Source organism: Silurus meridionalis, chromosome 5, assembly GCF_014805685.1.
Source record: "Silurus meridionalis isolate SWU-2019-XX chromosome 5, ASM1480568v1, whole genome shotgun sequence".
Lineage (NCBI taxonomy): Eukaryota > Metazoa > Chordata > Actinopteri > Siluriformes > Siluridae > Silurus > Silurus meridionalis.
In genome coordinates this window covers 12,441,769-12,466,808 of record NC_060888.1, presented here as the reverse complement: position 1 = coordinate 12,466,808, position 25,040 = coordinate 12,441,769, and the positions used below count along the sequence as shown (strand labels likewise).

The 25,040-nt window shown below is 43.7% G+C and overlaps 1 protein-coding gene and 1 long non-coding RNA gene across 7 annotated transcripts in view; both read right to left on the bottom strand.

Annotated features, from left to right (window-relative positions):
* Positions 1 to 1,619: 1,619 nt before the first annotated feature.
* Positions 1,620 to 8,652, bottom strand: LOC124386546. The gene is made up of 2 exons (XR_006925945.1): positions 8,558 to 8,652; positions 1,620 to 1,761 (listed from the first exon to the last, which is right to left on the bottom strand). It is a non-coding gene; the product is annotated as an uncharacterized LOC124386546 (long non-coding RNA).
* A 15,641-nt stretch (positions 8,653 to 24,293) lies between these two features.
* Positions 24,294 to 25,040, bottom strand: part of diaph2 (diaphanous-related formin 2) — a 288,518-nt gene continuing 287,771 nt past the window's right edge. For all 6 annotated transcript variants that reach the window (XM_046849151.1, XM_046849150.1, XM_046849153.1 and 3 more), the window contains one exon: positions 24,294 to 25,040. This exon is cut by the window's right edge and continues 721 nt beyond it. The gene's annotated coding sequence lies outside the window, so the exon portion shown is untranslated.

Genomic DNA, 25,040 nt, shown 5'->3' with positions numbered 1-25,040 from the left:
GACGAGAGGTCCGCCTCGTTCCACGGTTTCAGGAGATTGGGTCCATACCGATTCTCTCGAACGGGACCTCGATCGCAAGGTCGCAAAGGCGCTTTAGGGACGGCCGGCGGGTTTACCAGCTGGCATTCCCGGCATTCCCGGCATCGACGCACATCAGCGTGAATGCCTGTCCAGTAAAACCGCTCCGTTAGACGACCTAGTGTTTTCACGCAGCCCATGTGGTCTGCCATCGGATTGTGGTGAGCCGCATGAAACAGAAGCTCCCTGCGGCTCTTTGGGACCAGCAACTGGGTCGATACTTCACCGGTTCGCGCGTCCTGCGTCACTCGGTACAGCTTATCGCGAACGATGGCGAAGTAGGGATACGAAAGTGCGCTATCAGGCTGGATACGCTGACCATCGATTGCTCTCACCTGGTTGAAGGCGTGTCGGAGCGTTTCATCCCACGACTGCTCGAGGGGGAAATCCCCGGGGGAAATCTCCCGCAGGGCAGAATCCGTCGGGGGCGGGACGGGCGTTTCTGACTCCGACTCCCCAGCCAACACAGCGCGCGTCTCGCTCGGCTTTCCCGAAGCGCATGTCTCATCCGCGCACACTTCCCGAAGTAAGCGCGAAAACGCGGACCAGTTCGTGCCCAAGATCAGCGGATGGGGGAGGCGGGGACTAACCGCCCCCTCCACTCTATGGTTTTCTCCCCCGAAGCGAACCGAAATGACCACCACTGGATATTTGTGAACATCCCCGTGCACACACCTCACCTTCACCCGACGTGCCACGTCCAATACCTCGCACCGCACCAGGCTTTGGTGGATAGCGGTCCGGAAGTCCCGCCTGTCGCCGCGTACGCCGCTAGGTGGTCCTCTGCCAGCTGCACCGCCTTCTCCACGGTTTCCGGGCGCTGGCACTGAACCCACTCCGCCGTCTGCGGCGGAAGACGCGCGACAAACTGCTCCAAGACCACGCGATCCATGACCTCGTCCGCGCGCCGTTCCTCGTCCAGCAGCCACCTCCGGCACGCGTCCCGAAGCTGGTGAGTGAACGCGAACGGCCGGCCGACCTCGCGTAGCGTCAACGCGTGGAACCGCTGTTGGTGTTGCTCCGGCGTCCGGCCCATTTGCTGGAGGATGGCTCGCTTCAGAACACCGTACTCCATCATACGGTCTGCCGGTAGCTGCTGGGCCGCGAGCTGGGCTTCTCTGGAAAGCAGCGGCAGCAGACGGAGAGCTCTCTCCATTCCGGTTCACTCTCCGGCGGCCGCCACTCGCTCGAAAAGTTCCAGGAAGGCCTCAACGTCATCCTGCGCGCCCATCTTGGTTAGCGGTATGCATGGTGGAGGACGGGAGGGGAGGCTGGCCGGGGCCTCTCTTGCCCCCAGAGCCTCACGGAACGCCACCCGGTCCTCCGCCTGGGCTCGGACCACCGCTTCAAACCGTTGCTCCTGCTCCGCACGCACCTGGAGGAGCGCCTGATGCTGGGTCTGCTGGAGCTCCGCAATCACCTTCACTAGGTCCGCCAACGGTGACGGTTCCATATCCGCCCAACCTGTGTTCCTTTTCCCGGGTTTCGCCACCACTGTGGGAGAGCAAATGGGAGGAAGGAAAAAGGACAGCCACAACAGGTCAGTTCACAGGCGTCACTGCCATTCTTTATTCAATATTTTATCTATGTCACACTGGTGTCTGGTCGCTCAGTGCTCACGCGGCACTACTGGCACACACACACACGCCTCCGCTCCCTTGGCTTTTATGCGCCCCCTGATCACTGAAACGAGAGCACAGACATCAGGTTTTATTAGTTGCAGGTGAGGCAAATCCCTGCTTACCTGCGTCCTGCCCCGCCCCCCATTCACAAACCGACGCTCGGCCACGCCCCCGCTGCCACAATGTACAAATATGAATTTAACATTAATTTAAAAAGTGGTACATTTTTTTTTTGCTTTTTAATTTGCATTGAAAAGGATTGTAATAAAATAATAGATGACCTTATACAAGCAGACAAGCATATATTATTACCCAGCTCTCTGTGAAGAGCGCCGGCCATATTTCCACTGTATTCTTTACAGCAGGCTCCATCTCTATCTGTTTCTTTCTATGTAAAGCAAAAAGAGTTCATGTTCTAGGCTATCAAGGCAGCATTATTATTTTATGCCTTCCACTATCTCTTTCCTTTATTACTCCATGCTAGTTACATCTTCACCATGATGGAAATAATTTTTTTTAAACCTCTTGTGTCATTTGATGTTTCTTTGAGGCTGTTGTCCTCTTCTTTTTCCACTATTTATAAATACCTCCAAACATCTAGATCGGCGCAGATTGGAGCAGTAATTACCTATTTTTCACCTAAAACTATCATACCACACATTTCAACACTTAGAGGAGCCAGGCTAGGTAACATCCTCAAAATTGTCCTTATCCGGGTAAGCTTTGTAACTGCATTTATTCTATTGTTCAAAAGTTTTTCAAGAATCTCATGCTTAAGGAAGCATAATTTTTCTGATTTCATTTCAGCAATCACTCTGAGTATTGCCTTGTCTCCATATCTGGTCTCTCTACAGAGGATAAAAATTGTATTATGTACCAAGTACAAATTAATTAAAAAAAATTCTTATTTACTCTCCTTCAAAACACCTTATTTGAAAAGAATTAATAAATAATTTCATGTGACTTGTGCCCAATTTAAGTGTTTAAAACATATGTATGGGTTTGTTGATATATAAATGTCAGTATAACCTATTAATTGTATATAAATCTTGATATTAATATAGTGTGTATGGGAGTAGCCCTAATAGTAAGACTAAGTACAATTACTGAACTCTACTGAAGTGCAGAATCGATTAACTCCTTTTAATGTGGACATTTTAAGTGTATTTTATTCAGCAAACAATATAATGATGAAGTGTAACATAGGTCCTGCCTCTAAGTGTATAGGCTGGCACAGGAAGTACATCAATTCAGATCTGATGGTTTGGTAATTAGCAGTGATGAAATATTACTGCACAGTTCAAAATAACGTAGGTGCTCAATGTATAAGCATGTCAGATTTTTACACAGAAACATAACTTCGCTATTAATGACAAGAATATTGAAAATCTGTCTGAAATCAGGTAGGCCTGAACAAGTACCAACAGATAGAACCATATATGGATAATACTTGATTCCATCATTGCTCAAATATTATGCAGAGTGGACAGTGTTATAAACTGCATACCTTTCTCTCAAGAATTCCTGAATATTTGCAGGGAATGTTGAAATCAAAGTACCCATCACCTTCTCTTTCTGGATAGATGGTTTGAAAACGGAAGGCTAGTTAACATAGGCATCAAAGACTGATGGCTTACTAACAGCCAAGTGAACTTAAATGCGACTACCATTTCTAAAATATCTTTCAAAAGCAAAAAAAAAATTTCAAGTTTGATCATTTTCAGGGATATTAAAGCCAATCATGAGGGTCAGAAGTTTAATTAGTGCCAAGTTTTCATGGGCATTACCACCAATACCAGTACTTCGAGAGGCAAATGTAGCTGGGATGATCGAAGACATATCAACTTTATCTGAGAATTTGTAAGGAAATTGCCAGATAGCTTGATTAATGGATTCAAGAGAGATTCATTTCCTCAAGATCAAATCATTAATGCACAAGGACATTTCAAAGAGGACAACACCTTCCATAAGGTCATGCATTATTACGTGTGCTTTAGCTCTATCTTGAATCTATTCTCTTCTGGTAAGGTAGGATTCTAACTTTGTATATCCATTTAACTCGGTTGATTCTAGAGTGTTGGTCTCTGCTTATTAGTTTGGTCAGGTGATTAATCAAGGGTAGTTTCAGTCTCACTTGAGGTGTGAATTGTGGGCAGGGCTTTCTCACTTATATTGAAGGTGTAACTTACTTACTGAGACCTGGATATCCCCACAGAACACTGCTACACCAGCTGCTCTGTCTTCTGCCTATGCTTTCTCTCACTCACCAAGAGAAACTGGTAGAGGTGGTTGTACAGGTCTACTTTTATCACGGAGATGGTGTTTCACACCTCTCCCTTTGTCTCATTTAACCATGTCTTCTTTTGAATTTCATGCAGTTTCAGTTACCTCTCCAATTAACCCTTTCATCATTGTCATCTACCGCCCTCCTGGTCCCCTTGGAGACTTCCTAGAAGAGATGGGCATGCTCCTCAGTACTTTCCCCTCTGACAGCACCCCTCTGACAGTTCTTGGTGACTTCAACCTCCCATCTGACAAACTTCAGTCATCTTGCCTCTTGCCTTTTCTAAATACCTTCTCCTTGACATTTAACAGCTGCCCTCCAACACACAAGCGAGGAAATGTCCTGGACCTTGTTTTCACCCGCCCTACTCCAGCTACAGACATGACTGCCACTCCACTTCCAATCTCTGGTCATCACCTGGTTTACTTTTTAATCACTCTTCCTACTCAACCTAAAAATAATTTACATGTCTCTCTTATCCGTCCTAACCTTCACTCTATCTCTCCCTCTTCTGTAGCTTCCTGTACTCTTTCATCTCTTCCTGACACTGACTCCTTTTCCTCTGTACCCTTAGACGTTGCTACGGACTCCTTCCTCTCACCTCTTTCCTCAACCATGGACCTCCTTTGCCTCTTGACTACAAGACCCAAGAAGACTTCTTGTCCCACACCGTGGCTGTCAGAAGTTTTGCGCAGCAATCGACGAGAATTTAGATCTGCAGAGAGGAAGTGGAAAAAAATCACAACTTGATTTAGACCTCTCATCTTACCGTGCACTCCTGACCAAATTTTCTTTGGAGGTGACTTCTGCCAAAACTGCCTTCTACAAGGAAAACCTTGAGGCCTCTGCACAAGATCCACGTAAGCTTCACAACATCTTCTCTTCTCTACTCAACCCCCCTGCTGCACCTGCTCAATCCTCCCTGACTGCTAATGACTTTGCCTCCTTCTATGATAAGAAGATTAAGAAAATCTGCCAGACCTTCACTTCCTCTCCAACAATGACTACACAACACAGCCAACAATCCACTACATCTCTGTCAAGCTTTTCAACCTTAACAGAAGATGAGATACTGCAAGTCATCAGATCTTGCAATCCCACCACCTGTCCTCTGGATCCAATCCCTTCAACTACGCTTCAGACCATCACGCAAGATCTCCTGCCCTTCATCTCCACAATCATCAATGGGTCATTAACATCTGGCTATGTACCAACTATCTTCAAGCAAGCAAGGGTCATTCCCATCTTGAAGAAACCTGCTCTGGATCCATCAGACATCAACAACTACAGACCGGTATCACTTCTCTCCTTTCTTTCTAAATCTCTGGAACGCACTGTTTTTAACCAACTGTCTGTCTATCTCTCACAGAACAACCTCCATGATCCGAACCAGTCTGGGTTCAAAGCGGCACATTTCACAGAGACGGCCCTTTTGGCTGTTTCTGAGAAACTGCATGCTGCTCGGTCAGCCAAGCTGTCATCTGTTCTTATCTTCCTGGACCTTTCAGCAGCATTTGACACAGTCAACCACAAGACACTTTTGTCAACCCTCAAGAGCCTTGGTATCTGCGGAACAGCATAGGAATGGTTTGCTTCTTACCTGGAAGGTCGCTTATACCAGGTAACATGGAGGGGATCCACTTCTGCCCCGTGCAGACTCACCACTGGTGTCCCACAAGGCTCTGTACTTGGTCCCCTCGTTTTCTCCCTCTATACCCACTCCATTGGTGAAGTCATATCCTCACATTTCTTATCACTGCTATGCAGATGACACTCAACTCATCTTTTCTTTCCCTCCATCAGATACCACAGCTTCTGCTCGGATCTCAGCATGCTTGTCAGACATATCTTCATGGATGAGTGCTCACCAACTAAAACTCAACCCCAGCAAAACAGAACTGCTGGTCATCCCAGGTGATTCATCTCCAGGTCAAGATCTCCAAATAACACTTCAAGACTCTCTGCTCTCCCCTTCAGCCACTGCTCGTAACCTTGGGGTAACTATGTGCAATGAACTGTCTTTCTTCCCACATGTCGCTAATGTTGCTCGTTCTTGTCGATTTCTTCTCTATAACATCCAAAGGATTCGACCATTTCTGTCCATACAGGCTGCCCATGTGCTTGTTCAGTCTCTTGTCATTTCAAGACTCGACTACTGCAACTCTCTGCTGGCAGGTCTTCCCCTGAATGCTATTCGTCCACTGCAAATGATCCAAACCGCAGCTGCACGACTTGTGTTCAATCAGCCCAAGTTTTCCCACACCACCCCACTGCTGCGCTCCCTTCACTGGCTTCCAGTAGCTGCACGTATCAGATTTAAAACACTGATGCTTGCCTACAAGGCCAAAAAAGGACCAGCACCATCTTACCTCAGTGACCTCATCACATCTCGTACTGCACCACGCTGTCTGAGATCCTCCAGCACTGCTCGACTGGTACCACCTTCTCTCAAAATTAGAGATGAGTACACTTCAAGGCTCTTCTCTGTTCTGGCACCAAGGTGGTGGAATGAACTTCCCCTAGATGTCCGTACAGCAGAGTCCCTGATTATCTTCAAGCGACGACTGAAGACCTACCTCTTCCTGAAATACCTAATTTAGCACTTTTCAAGTTTGTAGAATTCAAGTTATATTTATATTAAGTTTGTAATCTTGCGTACCAGTGTAGATTTATTCATTACTAGAGTTTTAAAGCACTTTTGTACGTCGCTCTGGATAAGGGCGTCTGCTAAATGCCGCAAATGTAATGTATGTCAGAGGGAAAACTACCAACCGTGTTGAAAATGTTTCAAATTTTCACTTAAAACATTTCAGACCATATTGCTTTACTAAACTGTCATCCTGTAACAATTCAGTAACTTGCCTGTCATGCTCCTGTTTGGTTTTTCCTAAAGTGCCAGGGGATTGGCAAGCTAAAAATGTCATTTTCTTGATAGTGCCTGCCATCTCTGTAAGTTTTGTCTTTGTGCAGTCTTCACTGTAGCGTGTAAGCTACAGCTATCTAACAAGCTAAACTCTCTCTGCAAATGGCTCAAGTCACTCTTACAACATATTACAGGTAGAGTGAAAACTAAATAAACTGAATATAAACATCACAATGCTTCTCTTTTTTTGCAAATAATTCAAATGCCTTTTACATTACCGTAATTTCCGGACTATAAAGTGCATCCATATATAAGCCACACCCACTGAATTTGACAAAGATTTTTATTTTTAACATAAATAAGCCACACCTGTCTATAAGCCGCAGTCTACACTGAAACTAATAAACTTTACACAGGCTTTAACGAAAGACACTAAATGCAATATGATGCGCTTCTATTTGGAGCATAGCGGTATTTGGGGAATAACCTGCCACTGCATTCTTCCGGTATTACTGCGTGTGTGGAGACCAAGGATTATGTCCTTTTTATTTTCTGATGCTCATTTCTAAGTTTTTTGGACTAACCCATAACGCTGTTGCCAAGAAAAATAAAAAAGCACGAGTTTTGAAAACCTGTCTGTGCTTATATGATTTCTGTTGCAACTGGAGTTTTAGTCAGCTATCCCTTGACCCAGACTCAACGCGTTACAACGGCTTGTATCTAAACAGTAGCCTACCAAGTAAGTCATTGTTCACTGTCTTCCTCCTTCCTTTCACAACTACAGCGGTACCTTGACCTACGAGTGCATTAATGTACGAGTTTTCTGAGGTACGAGCGGTCACTCGGTTGATTTTTTTGCTTTGTTAGGCGAGTAAAAATTGAGGTACGAGCTCGAGACGCCGCTACTAGATGTCGACGTGAAGCCAGAAAGCGAAGATTGTGACGAAAATTAAGATAAGCAAAGAAGAAAAAGTAAAAATTTTAAAGTTTAGGGATACATAGTGTACAGGAGTGATAGTAAAAAATGAGTTTTCCCTCTGCCTCCGCTTATCGCCTCTACCCCCCCTCCACACACACACACACCCCACCGGCGTTTTCGTTAGCTCAAGTCGTCTCATCTTCAAGTAAAATACACTGAATAAAACCTTAATATATCTTTACATACTCTTTCTATTATGTTTTTATACAAGATTTGTTATTTAGAAATGTATTTTCCAACTTAATAACATGAAACATAAAAATGGGGTCATTTTGACGGTTGGAACGGATTAATGCCATTTTAAGTATTTTCAATATGGAAAACTGATTTGATGTGCAAGCAAATTGAGATACGAGCTAGTCCATGGAACGAATTAAACTCGTAGGTCAAGGTACCACTGTATTTCTCTCGGGAGTTTATCTTTTGTCATCTTCGTGCGCCACCGGTGAAAGGTTTTTCTTCCGATGCCGTGCAGCTCAGAACATAGGTGAAGTGCGTTTTTCCGTTTCCGTTCGGAAATTTCATTTGTCTAATGTTATGTCGCTCAGTTTTTTGGCTTGAAGTTTGTGAAACCAGGAAAAACCCAGGAAAATCCATATATTAGCCACTTTGTTGTTTAAGCCACGGTGTTCAAAACGTGGGAAAAAAGTACCGGCTTATAGTCCGAAAAATACAGTAATAATATTCATGACATCTACTAAAGAAATATATCTATAAAAATATAAACTTACAACATTGCTTCAGTATGGATTACAGCATGGATTACCCAGGAAATAAAAGCATGTGTAAAAAATTGCATGCTTCCTCAAACACTGACACCAAAAACGGGCAAACGAAAGTGACATCAGCGAACTCAACATTTTAAAATAAAAGTCTATACAACTTTTTGTCTAAAAAACAACACGCTCTCCCCGCCTGACCTCGAATTAGATAAACATCGGTTCTCAGACAAAAGTCTTAAGAAAGTCCTTGGATGTCCTTAATCTGTGGTCCTCAGTTCTACCTTCCTCACTCCCATTTTCTCCAGGGAAAGTTTTTGTAAATATAGCAATAGGCCAGTTGTTGCGGCCAACTTTACTGTCTTTCAGAAGAATGACATCACCATCTTGCAGATTCTGGTGTGTCTTGTTCCATTTCTTTCGGCATTGCAAAGTAGGCAAATACTCTCTGCTCCACTGTTTCCAGAACTTTTCTGCAAGAGCATGCACTTGTCTCCAACTAAGGTAAGAAGGTTGAAGGTCTTTATCTGAAAAGTCTCCTGGTGGGGATAGCACTCCAACTTTCTGAGTCAGGAGCATCGATGGTGTCAGAATGAAAGGATTCTCAGGACCGCATGAAACTGGAATTAGTAGTCTTGCATTTATGATTGGTGCCGTCTCTGCATTTAATGTACACAAAGCATCATGGGTTAGGTGGGTGTGCTGTTCACTTTACACTTGCGGTTGTTTGTTGTTTGTTCTAAATTCTTTGCATGCTCCAATAGTTTGTGCCACCATCAAATATAAGTTGCGGGTCCGCTTATTGCAAATAGCCACTGTATGGCATTGATGCAGCTTGAATATCTAAGGAGTCAATTACCTCAATGTGAACTGCTCTAGAGCTCATGCAGCAGAACATTATTAGCCATCGATTGGCCACGGCTTGTACACCTCTTGTACATCTGGTACTGATGGACCATGGTCCGAAGACATCCAGCCCCACGTATGTGAAGGGGAGACAGGTTTTTAGGCGTCTAGTGACAGATCACACATTATGTAAAGCTGAGTTTATGAGCCTTTTCCCACCCAAGATCCAGTATCCTGCATCCCTGACAGCTCCTTCAGTCAAATGACGCCCTTGATGTTTGACCTTTGCATGGTAATGTCTGACAAGCAGTATTGAAATGTGATTGTCCTAAAGCAGGATAACCGGGTTCTTTACTTCCATTTCTAAATTAGCATATTTCAATCAACCCTCTAAGGCAGAGGAGATCATTCTGTAATACAGGACTGAGACAACAGAGTTTGCTATTTAATGGGATTGGCTTGCTTGTTGTCAAACTGCAGCAAATAGTTCCAGTCTGGGAATGGTAGGTTCTTTCAATCATTCAATCTGACGTGTGTTTGAACATACTTTTCTACAACCTTCAAGTATGCTATGGCACCAATAGCTTTAGTGGATGCGCCAGAGAACATGTAAAGCTCTGTTCATTGTGCCTTGGCTAAAGAAGCTGCAGTATAGGTCCTTGGTATATGAAGTTGTCTTAAGCCTTGGAGAGAGTCTCTTCATGCTTCCCATTTATGTCGTTTATCTTCAGGCAGAAGTGTGTCCCATTCGGACGATCCAGCTATTAGCTCCCAGAGAAGGGCCCTTCCTTGTATTGTGATTGGGGCTAAAAACACCGATTACTGTTGAGAGGACTCCACAGTGAGTAAATGTCTTAGCTTCGCTAGACACAAAGTAAGTAAAGGTATCACTTATCTCCCACAAAAGGCCCAGGCTGCACTGAGGGGGTGCGGTTTCTCCATCCTTTTTGGCTGCTGCACAATCTTTAGAGCGGAAAGATTCCAAAACCTCTTGATAGTTTAGGACAAATTTATGAAGCCGAAGGTTTGACTCTGCTAGTGAAATCTGTGTTCTACGTAACAAGTTGATGACTTCCACCTCTGTCGGTAAAGAACAAAGACCATTGTCAACATTAAAGTGCCGTTCTACAAAGTTGACAGTGCCTGCTCCATGCTTTTGTGCACCTTCTTTAATAGCCCTTCTAAGCCCATATATAGCTACTGCTGGAGATAGGCTGTTTCCAAAAACATGGACCTTCACCCTGAAGTCTACCACTTCTTTTGTCATTTCATCATTGTCCCTTATACCACAGAAATCTCAGGAAATTTCTGTGGTTTTCTCTTACCACGAAACATTGAAACATCTGCTGTATATCTGCCAAGATAGCAAATGTTTCCTTCCTGAACCTCATCAGAACTTTGTTGAGATTGGGGCCCATAAGTAGCACTTGGTTAAGGGAAATGACTGAGTATTGGGCACTTGAATCAAAGACCATTCTGATTTGATCTGGTTTCTGAGGATGAAACACACCGAATGTTGGCAGGTACCATCCTTCTTAGTTTTCTGCCAAAGGTGGTGCTACCTCGGCATGATCGTTCTCAAATATCTTTCTCATGAAAGCCACATATTGCTGTTGCATCTTTGGCTTCCTTGCAGACTCCGCTGGAGTGATGCAATTTGTTTGACAGCCTGTTCTCGATTGTTAGGCAGGCCCTGTACACAAACCAATGGTCAGTGCCTTCAAAACCACAGTCTATTGGTTTGTGTACTTTCCCTAAGCATATTTCTCCAACTAGCACCCAGCCTAGGTCAAGACGTTGGGCGAAAGGAGAATTGTGAGGGCTGTTGATTTGTTCTCTGACCTTGTGTGGCCTAATTATGTCTCTACCAAGTAGCAAGAGGAACTCCATATTGGGATCAACCTCTGGGATGTACTTTGCTACTTTGCTGAGGTCTGGGTGATGCAAGGCTGCATTCAGTGTTGGAATTTTAGAACGATTCATTATATCATTGCACTCAAGGAGTGGTGGTAATTGGATTCTAATCTTCCCATTAAGTGACAAGGTTTTCAGCTCTTTGGCCAGACATTTCTGCTGTGCCAGAGCACATTCTTAGATATTATGGATATGATTTACTCTCAATATTAAACAGTTTAAAGAGACTAGACCTCGCTAATGACCTGTTACTTTGGTCTTCATGGACAACAAAGGCCTTGGTCACTTTTTCTGGTTGTCCTTTAGCAAATTTGCGTAAATTCCCTGGCCCTTACACCTAGTAGCACCCCTGCTGAGATTTTCACAGGCCTGCAGCTCCATTGTTCTCCTGCTTTTGTTGTGCAAACACACCCATTACCTGTGAGGCCTGGCACATTTGCATTTCTTTACTCAAAGTAGCTCAGAGGCCAGAAGAAAACTCAGAAACAATCTTCTTTTGCCTGTCCACCCTGTGCATGCCTTGTGCTAAATGTAGGCATTCACCGCCGCCAGGTCCAGCATATTGTAAAAAACCACTACTGGCCACCTGCGTGTTGCTGCTCTTACGGAATACATCCGTGCCATTTGGGTAAACACATGTACACCACACTGTAAAAGCAGAGAGAGAGAGAGAGAGAGAGAGAGAGAGATGCATTGCAGACATATTTGGTCTCCAAATCCGTGGCCATCCAGAACTTGATCCCAAATTTGTCTGGCTTGGTTGCGATATACTGTGTGAATGGACAACAAACTTTGGTAGGGAACAGCTGTTCATCTATTTCAGGGGTGGCCAGTTGATTTTTACAACGGGCCACATGAGAAACCTGAATTGTGTCAGAGGGCCACACCAACAATAACTTGAACTTCATTCTGCTCAACTTTCTTTCATTGTAAAATGCACTAAATTAAATATTTTGAATAGCTGGTACTGGTCATCGGAAGAATAAAACTATTCTGTAAATATTTGTTAAATTGTGGTGTATAGGTCAAATAAGAAAACAAAAATTATTGTTAAACTCACTAAAATCAATGAATTGCAATTCGAAGAATAAATTCAATTACAAAAGTTTTTTATTTATAATTATAAATTATTATTATTTATTTGTTACCATTCATAGTATTGACAGACAGACAGCGGTCAATTATTATTAGCAACGGTCTGTTATACGAAATAATTGCCTGCCGAACGTTTGGAAGCCCATTCAAGTGAATGGAACGTATTATTAAATTATAATAATTATTATCTACGGGGAATGTTTTAAAGATGACCACGTGATCTAAGGCAATAAATTCCATTTTTTTTATGCCTTTTGCCTTGGCACATCACTGGAAAACTTTCTTGCCTTTTCAAAAACGTCCGCTGCAGACGGAGTGCGCATGCTTGAATTGACTTCTTTTCTGTGCTGCATTCTTCTCATATTTAGAATGGCAATCGGGATGTTTGGATTTCAGGTGATAAATTAAACCCAATGTGGAGAAACTCTTTGCAGATACGTCTTCTCTTGAAATTTCAGCATTGCATGTTTTGCAAATCACTATCCGTGGGTCTTTCTCCGAGATATTGAAATAAGTCCACACCGCAGACATGTTGGCTTTTATCCAGATAACCGTGTGCATGCTGCGTTTTTTATTGTGTCATTACAATTGTGTTTCGGCCGTGTTGTTTCAGTGATTTTAGGTATTTCTCCAGAAAACTTCCTGTTGCCGATTTTTTGGTGCATCCTTATAATTTATGATGGGCCGGACAGGGGCGTACAAAGGGCCGGATGTGGCCCGCGGGCCGTAGTTTGCCCAGGTCTGATCTATGGTCATGTGTTCTCCTGGAGTAAAACTCTCAGCACAGTTCTTGTTGAAGCGTGTCCAGATGTAGGAGATTGCAGCAAATTTGTTTTCACCCTTTCTACCCTATCTATCCTTGTCATCAAATCGAAGGTGTTGTCGGAAGATAAACAAATAGAGAATGGTAAATTTACATGAACCTCACTCTAAATGGGTTTATATAAATATCATATGTACTATGGCAATGACAAGCCTTAGCAGACTCTGTGGGTCCAGCTTGCGCAGTGAAGCACGAGTCATTTGCTACTGCACTGGGCATTCCAGTGTCCTCCTCTACCCACACAGTGCCGTCTTTTGCCGTCTGGCTCAGACAGGGCTTCCCTGTACCACGGTGCATCTTCCGTGGAGGCATGTTGGGTTCTTGTTCTATCTCCTTTTCGGATTCTTCTGAGGAGGTATCAGTGGCCTGCTGGACAAATGAAATCTCTCCTCCATCAGAGTCTGCTTCGTCCATTTCCTGAAGCCAGGCCAAAGCCTGTTGCGCGGAGACGTTCTTCCTGCGTGGCAGTGAAACGGAGGCCATCCTGCTGTGCATTCTCAAAAATGCGAAGAAGAAATGATTCTCCCGCCTGGGTCAGTCTGCTTTTATGCAAAGCACTGTGCTGTAGTCATGCAATGCCACTCCCTTACATACACAGTCACAATGGACAGAATCACAACCAATTGTTAGAAAGGTTTCCTATGCAGCTCGAAGGACAAAATGTTAGGATTTTCACTATCTGGTTTGCGCTGATCAGGGGATTGTACTCGCCCCAGCGTGTCAGTCAAAACATGGTACAGGATTCAGAACACTCAACTTTACTGGGTAAAGAACTGATCGTATATGAGGTGATTCTTGCTATCTTAGCTGCTGTTCAGTAGGTTGCGTGATGCAGAATGCATGCTGAAAGGCCACTGCTGAGTGACCACTGCTGAATGGTCAGTGCTGAGTGACTCTGCTGAATGGTCAGTGCTGAGTGACTCTGCTGATTGGTCAGTGCTAAGTGAAAGGTTGCACTGGTAGTTCAAACTGTAGTTCACCATCTCCCTCAGAGTCTAATGAGTTCAGGAGACCCACCAGAGCTTGAATTTCGAGGGAGAACAGATCAAAACTGGCTGTATCTCCAGGCACTAGAGGCAGACACACAGTTTACCAAGCAATGACAAGCTGCCTAGGACATCACAGGAGATTTAGCAACTCCGTGAAGATTAGGCGGCCATTCTGGAGGAACTCTGACAACTAAGGGTCCTTTACAAGGATATGCAGAATTTAACAGTAAAGCTGAAGACAACTCTGCTAGTTCAAGCTCTAAATTAAAGCCCTCGTGGGTCTTCTGAACTCACTAGGCTCTCTCAGTCTCAGTAAACAAATGCAAATGTGCCAGGCCTCACAGGTGTTAGGTGGTTTGCACAACAAAAGCAGGGGGAGAATCGAGCTGAAGAACTGTGAAAATCTCCGCAGGGGTAAATCACACCTCAGGACGTGCACCAGAAAATAAAAAGTCAGTAATTCTAGTGTTAGGATACACCTTCACCAGACAAATCTTTGGACATGACCGACTTACTTGACCCACACCACTAACTTCAGTGTATGACAGCTTTGTTGTCATTGCTTAACCCTGCTCTGTCATATTTGATCAAACAGTGGCATAAAACAATGCCAGAGAATTTACCTTTTCATCCGAAGAAGATTGCGATTCCGACGAGGAGCGTTTGCATTTTGAAGAGCGAGGACTTTCCAGCAAGTTGCTACGATGAGTAAGTTATTAAGTCTTACATTCTGATCATATAAAACTCATATTGTTTGTAGACATCTCTGCCTAGCTTTTGTCAGCATTGCCTTTTAATGTTACAACAAAAATCCGCCAATATCTGCTCATTTGTAACATTAACTGTTTGTAATTGTATGCCCTAAATATTGTTGACGTTATATAAAGTTATATTTTAGGCTCAGTTCAGTTTTGGTTAGTGTCACTTATCATCCTGAAAGGCTGTTATGTAGTGTTAGCTAGCAGAGATGTTCCAGAATGCTGAGGTGTAAATGCTATATGTACAATGCATGCTAACAAATATATATTGTTCAAGTTCATCATCCTAAAATATATTGTTTGGTTATTTTTAGGAATGTGGCTGCATCACCCTTGCCTTCACTGGAAACTCACACCAGGCCACGCAGGCATCTCTCCATTTTGAGTTCGACCGAGAATCATCCTAAATAAGTACATATTTTATATTTTTTTTAATTATATTTAGTAGGAATCATTATTGCATTGTATGACACATGCAAACAACTTTATCAATGACACAATTAGTGACGTTCATGTGTGTGTGTTTCATAAACAGATGTGATCAAGCACCTGCACTGCACTTGTAACTGCATACAACCAGCACATGGGGGCGTTGACCTGTCTGATCAACTGTTACAATACTACACAGCACAGCACAAAACAATGAAGTGGTACCGAAAGATTTTTCTACACTTCTTGGACATCGCTGCCACCAACAGTTTCATTGTGCATAAAAAACTGCAAAGAATTTATGGAACAACATATTGCCGAGCTTTGTAGCAGCAGAAAGTATTGCCAAAACGGACCAACTCTGATCATGTACGAGTTCCAGGAACTGACTGTCCTCTGATGTCAGAAATGTTGCCACTGTTGGCCGCAAGAGCTGTGTACATTACAAAACATTGCATGGTAAGCACCACAAAACACCATGGAAATGCCTGGCATGCGATGTTCACCTGTGTCTTCAGTTAAACAGGAACTGCTTTCAAGAGTGGCACAGGGATTTTGCATAGTATTGTAGTGTATTGTTTTATTGTTATTGTTGCACTCTTTATATATATATATATATATATATATATATATATATAATTTTTTTTTTTTTTTTTTTTAAATGCATAGTATTGTAGCTCTACAGGCTAGGATTTGAGGAACCCTACTGTAGTGTATTGTGTAATTGTTTTTGTTGCACTCTTTATTTTTTATACATACTGTGCTGTATTGTTTTATTGTTACACAATTCCCTTTTTATTGCTGTCCTTGCTAATGTGTATTTTAAATAAACCACAAAGGAAACACATTCTTTCTTGTAGTACTGTACTTCTCACTCAGATCCTGGCTCAGTGATCCGCAGCTCATTATGCGACCCATTGTCTATAAAGCTGTCAGTCACAGCATGTCGACGCCTATTCGAATATAGCCTTTCAAAGTAAAAAGTGTCTTTTAAATTTTAAATCAATGTATTGTTTAATGTGAATGAGCAGGCAGAATGATTTTTTTGTATTTTGTCAAAAATACAAACACACACATATAAGTTGTTTACATATTATTTTAGCCCAGTTTGTGCTGAATACAGTGTAATAAGTCTTTTGTCAATAATATATTTTAAAAGCAACTAAAAAGAAACAAATGTAAGAGCATGTCAAAATCTCTCAAGAGGCCAAAAACACCCTCAGACTCCAGAGGGTTAACTCTCTCTCCCTGCCATTGTGTAGTGGCATTGAGGAAACCGTGACTTGGGGTATGGGGCCCGGATGCATAGCAGAGTAATGATGGGTGCTATCACACTCTTTACACTTGACTGCTGCTGAAGAGTACTTGGCTAAGTGAGTAGTTGAGCTACAGCACTTAAAACATATTCCTTGTTCTTTGAGAAATGCTTTTCTTTCCTCCAGAGTAATGGCTCTAAAAGTCAAACATACCTTTAGGGGGAGTGGCTTGCCATGTATAGGAAAAATGTAGTTCCGGTCATTTATGCTTCTACCAATACTATCAAAGGAGGGTTTGTCTGGTCTTACTGGAGGATCAATAGCACTTGAAAAGGCAAAGCTAGGGTCAGCTTAATAGCTTATGAACCTAGTAAAGAATTCAAATGGTGGAAATCGTCCTTCATTCCCATCCTTGTAGCTTGAACCGGCAGAGATCCATTTTTCTTGAAGCCCATAGGGTAGTTTAGCTACTATAGGTTTAATGTCACGAGCCGTGGCAAGGTAAGACAAAGCTAGGAGATAACATCCTCCTTAGCACACAGCTACATCAGAAAATCTGCTAGTTCTCGTAGCTTTGTGTGTTATTTTCATGAAATCTTCGGGAAATTGTCAAGATGGATGAACAGGGCCTTTTCAAAATATATCAGGTGCTGCATAGCACTCCTGGAGATGTTTCCAGGTCTTTCTGAGTGCCATGACTGGGTTTATCACATGCACTGACCGTATACATTTACCATGGTCACTAGATTCATTGCCAAGCCATTTGGTCATCAGGTCCAGCTCTTCAGTAGCTGTGAGGCCTAGCCCTTGAGTAGCATTGTCAAACAACGACTTCCAAATCTTGATAATTTTTAGGTTTATTATCAAATTTATACAGGCTTATACAGGGTTAGGATTTTCTCGCTGGGTATCACTGTTACAAAACTGGCATGGTGATATATTAACTTGAATTGCTACTTGTGCTGGAGAGTTTGTTTTCATGTATACATTGGGTGACACGAGACTGGACATACTTCTTCGTTCGATTTTGTCCCTCTCCGATGAACCGGCCTCATCCAAAACAGCATAATTTTTCACTGTGTCTGCTGCTTCCCACACAGCTGCTTCAGCCTCTGCGACTGCTGCATCTCGGCATATAGCCAGTGTATTCATCTCAACATCATTTTTTGGCTTATCTAGTTGATATTCTCCTTCTCTTTTAGCTTTTTCTTTCTGGGAGCCTGCTCAATCTTAGCTTTAGTCTCTTGTTCTGCAAATGTAGCGCATGCTTTAGCGGCCTCTGCTTTAGCACGGGCTATTGTTAGTGAGCTAGCTGATGATTCTAATGACAGTGAGCTGCTTCTACTCACCATGGAAGCCTTGTCACTCTGTCTTGTATCCATTGTACCACACCATAGACACCAGCTTTGAATGTTTTTTCACTTTAACACCGATGTGCTTGCACATTGCGTATGCACAGAGACTCATGTGAAATGAAAATGCGTTGAAGGAATTAGAAGATGAGTGGTATAATACGTGGTCCATCCTATGCTTGGAACTAAATTGCCAAAGCTCATTAAATATATCAAACTCTATGTATATAAATACAAATTCTAAAATAGATTCAGTGAACTTTTTAAAGTGTAGGGTGAGGAGGCCTGGAGTGCAGTCATCCCAAAGGTGTTGATTAAGGTTGAAATTAATAGCAGGCCATGTAAACCATATCTTCATGAAGCTTGTTTTGTGCACAGGGGCATTCAGAACAATACAGGTATGGGTTTTCTAGTTCAAGTAAAGAGACAATTTTAAATGGCCACATCCAAAATCTATACCAGCAGTCCCCAACCTTTTTTTGTGTCACAGATCGGTTTAATGTCTAACAATATTTTCACAGACTGGCCTTAAAGGTGTGGCGGATAAATACAACAAAATAAAATGATATGACCGGCATAAAAATTTGATTTTTCCAAAATATAACAATAAATGTAAATCCACTGTGTTGTTTTTTGTTCATTTTGCTAGCTTGGTAGTTTCAATTTAGCGTTAATGTATTATGTGCTACCGGCCGGAGCAGCCCCTTTAAGAAGGTAGCAGATGTAAATAAGATGTGACTGAGGCAAGCATTTTGACATGCATCAAAAGTGAGTCATAGACAGATGTGGCGGAGAGAATCTGGTAATTTTCCAAAATAAAACATTGTTCAGAATCAGATAATAAATAAAACAGAAATTATGTAAGTTATAAATTATTTCTGTGCGGCCCGGTACCAATTGACTCATGGACCGGTGCCGGTTTGGGGACCACTGATCTATATAACTGTGTGCCTTTAATTTTGCGATAACAGTTTGGGAAGAATCACACATGGCTGGAAAAGTCAGGTGTCCCAATACATTAGTGTATATAGTTTAGTTATTTACTTAAATAAATGTACACATTTGGGTGTTTTTTGTTGACCTCATGCTGCAATCAAATTGCCTTATAAGTGGTAAGGTAATTATTTAAATTAGCTCGCAAAAAGGGAAAATATTTATGAGTAATTATAACGGGTTATAATTACTCCTAAATATTTAAATTAAGTTGTTGAATTTACGGTAATGGAATTAACATTACAATTATTTGGTCTGTTCTTCACCAAACAGACAGTATAATCTTTCATTAATTCTATAAAAGGGATATCTCCCCAGTCAAGAAAGACACGACCCCCCTTCACCTTATACCGTACAATTAATAGAGCATGTAGTTAGGATCAAATATCGCAGGAACTTTTAAATGTGAGCGTCACTCAGAGACAATCACTTATGACAAATACGGCATTTAATGAATGAGACAAACACAACTAGAACTACCTACACAAACATACAAAAACAAAAAAGAAAATAAAAATAAAAGAAGTTAAGAATAGGAAAAAGGAGGAAGAGAAGGAAAAAGAAAAAAGAGAGAAAATAAGAAAAGGAATGGCAAGCTTAATCTTCAAAATAACCACGACCTAAACAAGAATCATCAAGAAATTCAAATTCAGCTTTAAACTAAGGGGATCACGCTTAATCCCACATTTAGACTGGTTGGTAAAACGGTTACTTGCATTGGCTTGTTTCACAAGAGTCCGGATGCAGTTGACAAGGAAATGCTGGAAGAGTCCATTAGGAGGAAGTTAAAAGTTCTTCCAGGTTCTCCTGAAAATCTGGGTTCTTGTAGGTAAAGCTTGCTGGAAGATCTACCTCAAAGGGTTTTGAGTCCCGTCTCAGAGGGGAGTTTCTGAGCAACGATTAGTGGGGTTCAAGACATTTTAAAGGTCCCCAAGCCACACCTATATTTGGTGGAATGGCTAATGTCAGGCATGGACTTTTCGGAGGGAGAAATCTCTTTTGTTCCCCTTCAGGAACTCGAGCTGCGTCGAAACGCTATGGGAACGCCCCTGCGTGACCGCGCTCTGAACCACGTGTGTAATCTGACCAATAGGCTTATGGAAAGTGACATCATCAGTGGGCGATGTTGCGTAAACAGGAAGCTACAAATGGTTGCGAGATGGACCAGACGCTTTCTGCTCGTTCAGGTGAGCGCTGTTTCGCTGTGTTTTCTCTGATCGAGTGATGGATGGCAGACAGAATTTCCGAAAATGTGTTCATCCATGTCCGTGTTTCATTACCGGTAAGGACTCGCATGATCGGTGTGTTGTTTGCCTGGGAGTGGAGCATGCACAGTCGGCTCTCGAGGGAGTCGATTGCTCTCATTGTAGACGCATGGCTGTCGCGCTTCGCTCGGAGGCGCTCTTTGAGAAGAGCTCTCTCCCTCGCGGCTCCGGTCTCGCTCTCGCCGAGGCGAAGCGGCGCCGGCGCTCATGGGGCTCGCAGGCCGATTTAGCGGCGGGGTTGGAGTTGGATGAGTCCGCTTCAGCTTCGTCTGCTGAATTGAGCTTCGGCTCTATCGGAGAAGCAGGCCCAGTGGCTGCTTCTTCTCCCGGTACGAGCAGCGCAGCATTACGTCTCTCTCTCCAAGTAGGGTGAGCTGATGGATGCTAGCGAGCCCGTGGATTCCTCTCAGCCTGTGCTGTATGAGGAACTCCTTGAGGTCATGACGCAATCCGTTGCTAAGCTGGATCTAGCTTGGCCGGTGGAGCAGCAGAAGCAGCGCGCACCCAGTAAGCTGGATGAGCGCTTTCTGCGTCCTGTGTCACTTCCTCGGCGCCGGGGCCTGCCATTTGTCCCCGATCTGCACGCCGAGGTGTCCAGTTCCTGGGAAACCCCGTACTCAGCGCGTACTCCGTCTCACCACTCCTCGCTCTACGCTAACGTGGTTGGGGCTAAGGCGTGCGGCTATGGGGCGATGCCGCGTGTTGAAGAGACTCTAGCCAGCTATCTCTCTCCTAGCATGGCATTGTCGCGGAAGGCTCCGGTGTTCCCTACTAAACCGCTACGTGCTACATCGGCTTTAGTAGGGAAGGCTTACGCGGCAGCAGGTCAGGCTGCGGGTTGTCTCCACACCATGGGTGTGTTACAGGCATACCAGGCTGACATGCTACGTGATTTGAATGAGGGACTTAGCTCCGGGGCCGCTGACAATAAGGAGTTGCGTCGCGCTGCCGACTTAACCCTTCGGGCCACGAAACACACGGCGCGGGCCGTTGGTCGGTCCATGGCGGCCCACAGATGCCACAAAGAGGCATCTGTGGCTCACCTTGTCTGACCTCCCGGACAAGGATCGAGCTGTGCTCTTGAACGCACCGATGGCTCCTCCTGGCCTGTTTGGTGACGCTGTGACGGCGGTTGTGAACAGGTTTCAGGAGTCTAAAAAGCAGTCGGCTGCGTTTCAGCAGTACCTCCCTCGCCGATCTCGTCGAGGGTCACCCTCGCCTTCAGCAAACGGGCTGTGGTGCGGAGATCCTGATGATCTTCGGTCGAGGGGGCGGTGTACACCTCACGCTACGGTGCCCGTCCCTCCCCCGCACCACCAGGAGGCTGGGCCGTTGGCTCTGCCACAGGATGTGCTTTAGAGCATGGCCTCCCTCCAGCGGGCGTCTCCCTCCACTTCCGCCCAAAGTCTCGGTACGGATAGGGGAAACCCGCCGCCTCTCTCGAGGTGTCATCAGCTGCAGGGCCCCACCCCAGCTGCTCTGAGTGGATCAGAGGCCAATCCCGAGGGGTTGGTTCCCCTGAGGAACTTTCTGGCAGCTTGGGAGGGGCTGCCAGAGGTCTCCCGGTGGGTCCTGCGGATGATAGAGGGCGGTTACGCGATTCAGTTCGTGTCCTCTCCTCCCCGTTTCAACGGGATGTGTCCCACCCTGGTGGGTCCCGAGCAGGCTCTGGTCCGGGAACAGGAAGTGCGCACACTCCTGGGGAAAGGTGCCATCGAGGTGGTTCCCCCCTCGGTTCAAGAGTCAGGCTTCTACAGCCCGTACTTTATTGTTCCGAAGAAGGATGGTGGGGTGCTTCCCATTCTAGATCTTCGCTCCTTGAACCGCTCTCTCAGGAGACTCAGGTTCAGGATGCTCACCCTCAAGGGGGTCGTGACGCAGATCAGGTCCGGGGACTGGTTCGTCACTATAGATCTAAAGGACGCATACTTTCACATCTCCATCCTTCCTGAGATTCCTGAGGTTTGCTTTTGGGGGCGTGGCATACCAATATCGAGTCCTCCCGTTCGGTCTGGCACTCTCGCCCCGCACCTTGAATTACATTGACGATTGGTTGATCATGGCTCATTCGGAGCGCCAGGCGATTCGGCATCGAGATGTCGTCCTCGCCTACATGAAGGTGCTTGGGTTTCGGCTAAACGCCAGCAAAAGCGTGCTTTCTCCAGCACAGAGAACCACCTTTTTGGGCGTAGTGTGGGACGTGGCCAGGATGCAAGCACGGTTGTCACCTGCTCAGGTCGAGGTCATCCTCACTGCCGTCAGGAGAGTGCGGGAAGGCCAACCACTCACTGTAAGGCAGTTCCAGAGGCTGCTCGGGCTCATGGCAGCGGCGTCCAGCATAGTTCCGCTCGGGCTCCTGTGACGGACGGACGCTTCCCTCACGGGGTGGGGAGCGGTCATGAGTGGCCACTCCGCCCAGGGTCTGTGGAGCGGCCCATGACTCTCGTGGCACATAAATTGCCTGGAGATGATGGCAGTGTTTTTAGGGTTAAAACACTTTCTCCCGGACCTGAGAGATCGCCATGTGTTGGTCCGCACGGACAATACAGCGGTGGTCTCTTACATCAACCACCAGGGGGGTCTCCGATCTCGCCCTTTGTACAAGCTAGCGCGAGCGGTCCTTTTGTGGTGCCACACTCCCTGCATCCCTGCAGCGCTTACCTTCTCTCGCAGGAGCTAGCGTCTGGTCCATCTCGCAGCCATTTGTAGCTTCCTGCTTACGCGATGTCGCCCGCTGATGACGTCACGTTCCAAAAGCCTATTGGTCAGATTATAAACTTGGTTCAGAGCGCGGTCACGCAGGGGCGTTTCCATAGCGTTTCGATGCAGCGTCTCGTTCCCTCGGGGAACTAGGATTACGGTCGTAACCTAGAGACGTTCATGAGTTTGTGGGGGATTACCGGTTTATACTTACTTTGGAGAACTTAAAGTTTTATCCAAAGTGTATTAAGACAGTATGGTACATTTCATGATCAAATAAAATGCACCCTTGTTTGGAAAATAAAGAACAGATAATTTTGTGATAATTTTGATATTAAGCATGAAAAGAAAAGGCAGCATTAAAGCAGAGATACATTAATAAACCCTTAAAGTGTAACTATTGTTGTGAGAGAGTTTAAACATTAGGTTTATTTAAAAGAGAAAATACATACGATATATAGGTATATGTCATGGAATTTGGAACACTTTATTTATTATTTAATTACAAAAAATGCTACCTTTTAATATATAACGTGTGTGTGTGTGTGTGTGTGTGTGTGTGTGTGTGTGTGTGTGTGCGCGCCTTCCCACCCAGAAGTACTGGAGCCGAGTTTCAAGAGTGAATTGTTTTATAGTTTGAGGGTCGTGTGAAGTCAACTAGAGGAGCCAAGGGGGGTTATCTGGCTTTGCATCTTCCGGGGTGGTGTGTGTGTACTGTGTACTGGGTCAGGTATAGAGACTGGCTTGCGTTATCATTTGAATGCTGCTTTGAAGTCAGCTAGAGAGGTCAGGGATTATCCTGTGTTGTATCTTTGGTTTGGGGGTACGACACTGTAGTATGAAATCTGAAAGACACTAGCCAGACCCTATAGACTTTATACAAAATTGAAAAACTTGACACTTAATATTCGCCTTTTGCCAGCAACATGATAGTTAACTGTGATGACTGATGTATGCATGTATTTAAAAAGATTCAATAAACTGTAACTTAATACTGACTTGTGTTACTTTGTTGTTCTTTAGTGTTTAATGGTGATCTGTAACAGTAATACACATGGTGTCTCATTAGTGAAACTGCAGTATTTTGCTCTTTTAAAAAACCTACTTGCAACACTTTTTGAAAGTATGGTAATGATGAATATTTGTAGTGTAGTGCAACCCTGGCTAGAATGGATTAATATATGTAGCATAACATAAAATGTAGTGAATTTCTTTCTGAACCTTAAAAGTGAATATTTTTTTTCAAGGCAATACATTAATTCTTACAAATGGCTATAATGGCTATAAAAAGTCAGATAAAGATGAAAATAGATTGAGCTAGCAAAGCATAATTTCCATTGTCTTTTTTATTTTTTTTATTTAACACCATTCAATTTATTTTGTCAGCTTTGCTTCTTATGTAACAACAAACATAAATGCAATGTCACTCATTTTACAATAATTTCTGAAGTATTTAGATTACATTGCATTAATTAAGAATTGACAATGTAATTTAATACAGTGAAAAAGAAATGTTTTCTAGAAATAGTGTAGATAAATTTGTGCACACTGTATAGCCACAGAAAGAAAGAAAATACACATTAAAATGAAAACCATAAACCAAAAAGTACAAACAGGAAATACTACAGGTTACTTTCAACAGTACAATGTCCCAAATCTTTTAATTTTAGACATCTAGACATGATCATGAAAATTTTTTAACTGGGGGGTGACATTAGGGCTTGTGAAAGAGATAATAACTCAACATACAGCTATTATTGTCAAAATAGTAATGTGTTTGCATGGTTAAACAATGTACAGCTGCTATCACTTGAGGTGTACTCACTTTTGTTGCTAGCTATTTTGACAATGTTGAGTTATTTTTAGAAGACAGCATATCTATACTACTGCAAATAACTAAAATATATCCAAGTTTTATTTCTATAGTATTAAACTTTGAAAATATTTACTAAAATAAAATGGTTGCTTAAATGTGAGGGGTGTACTGACTTTTGTGAGATACTGTATTTGTAGACAATAAATACATTAGCCTGGTGCGAGTCTCTGCGATTTAAGTTTCTTTATGTTTTGAGGGC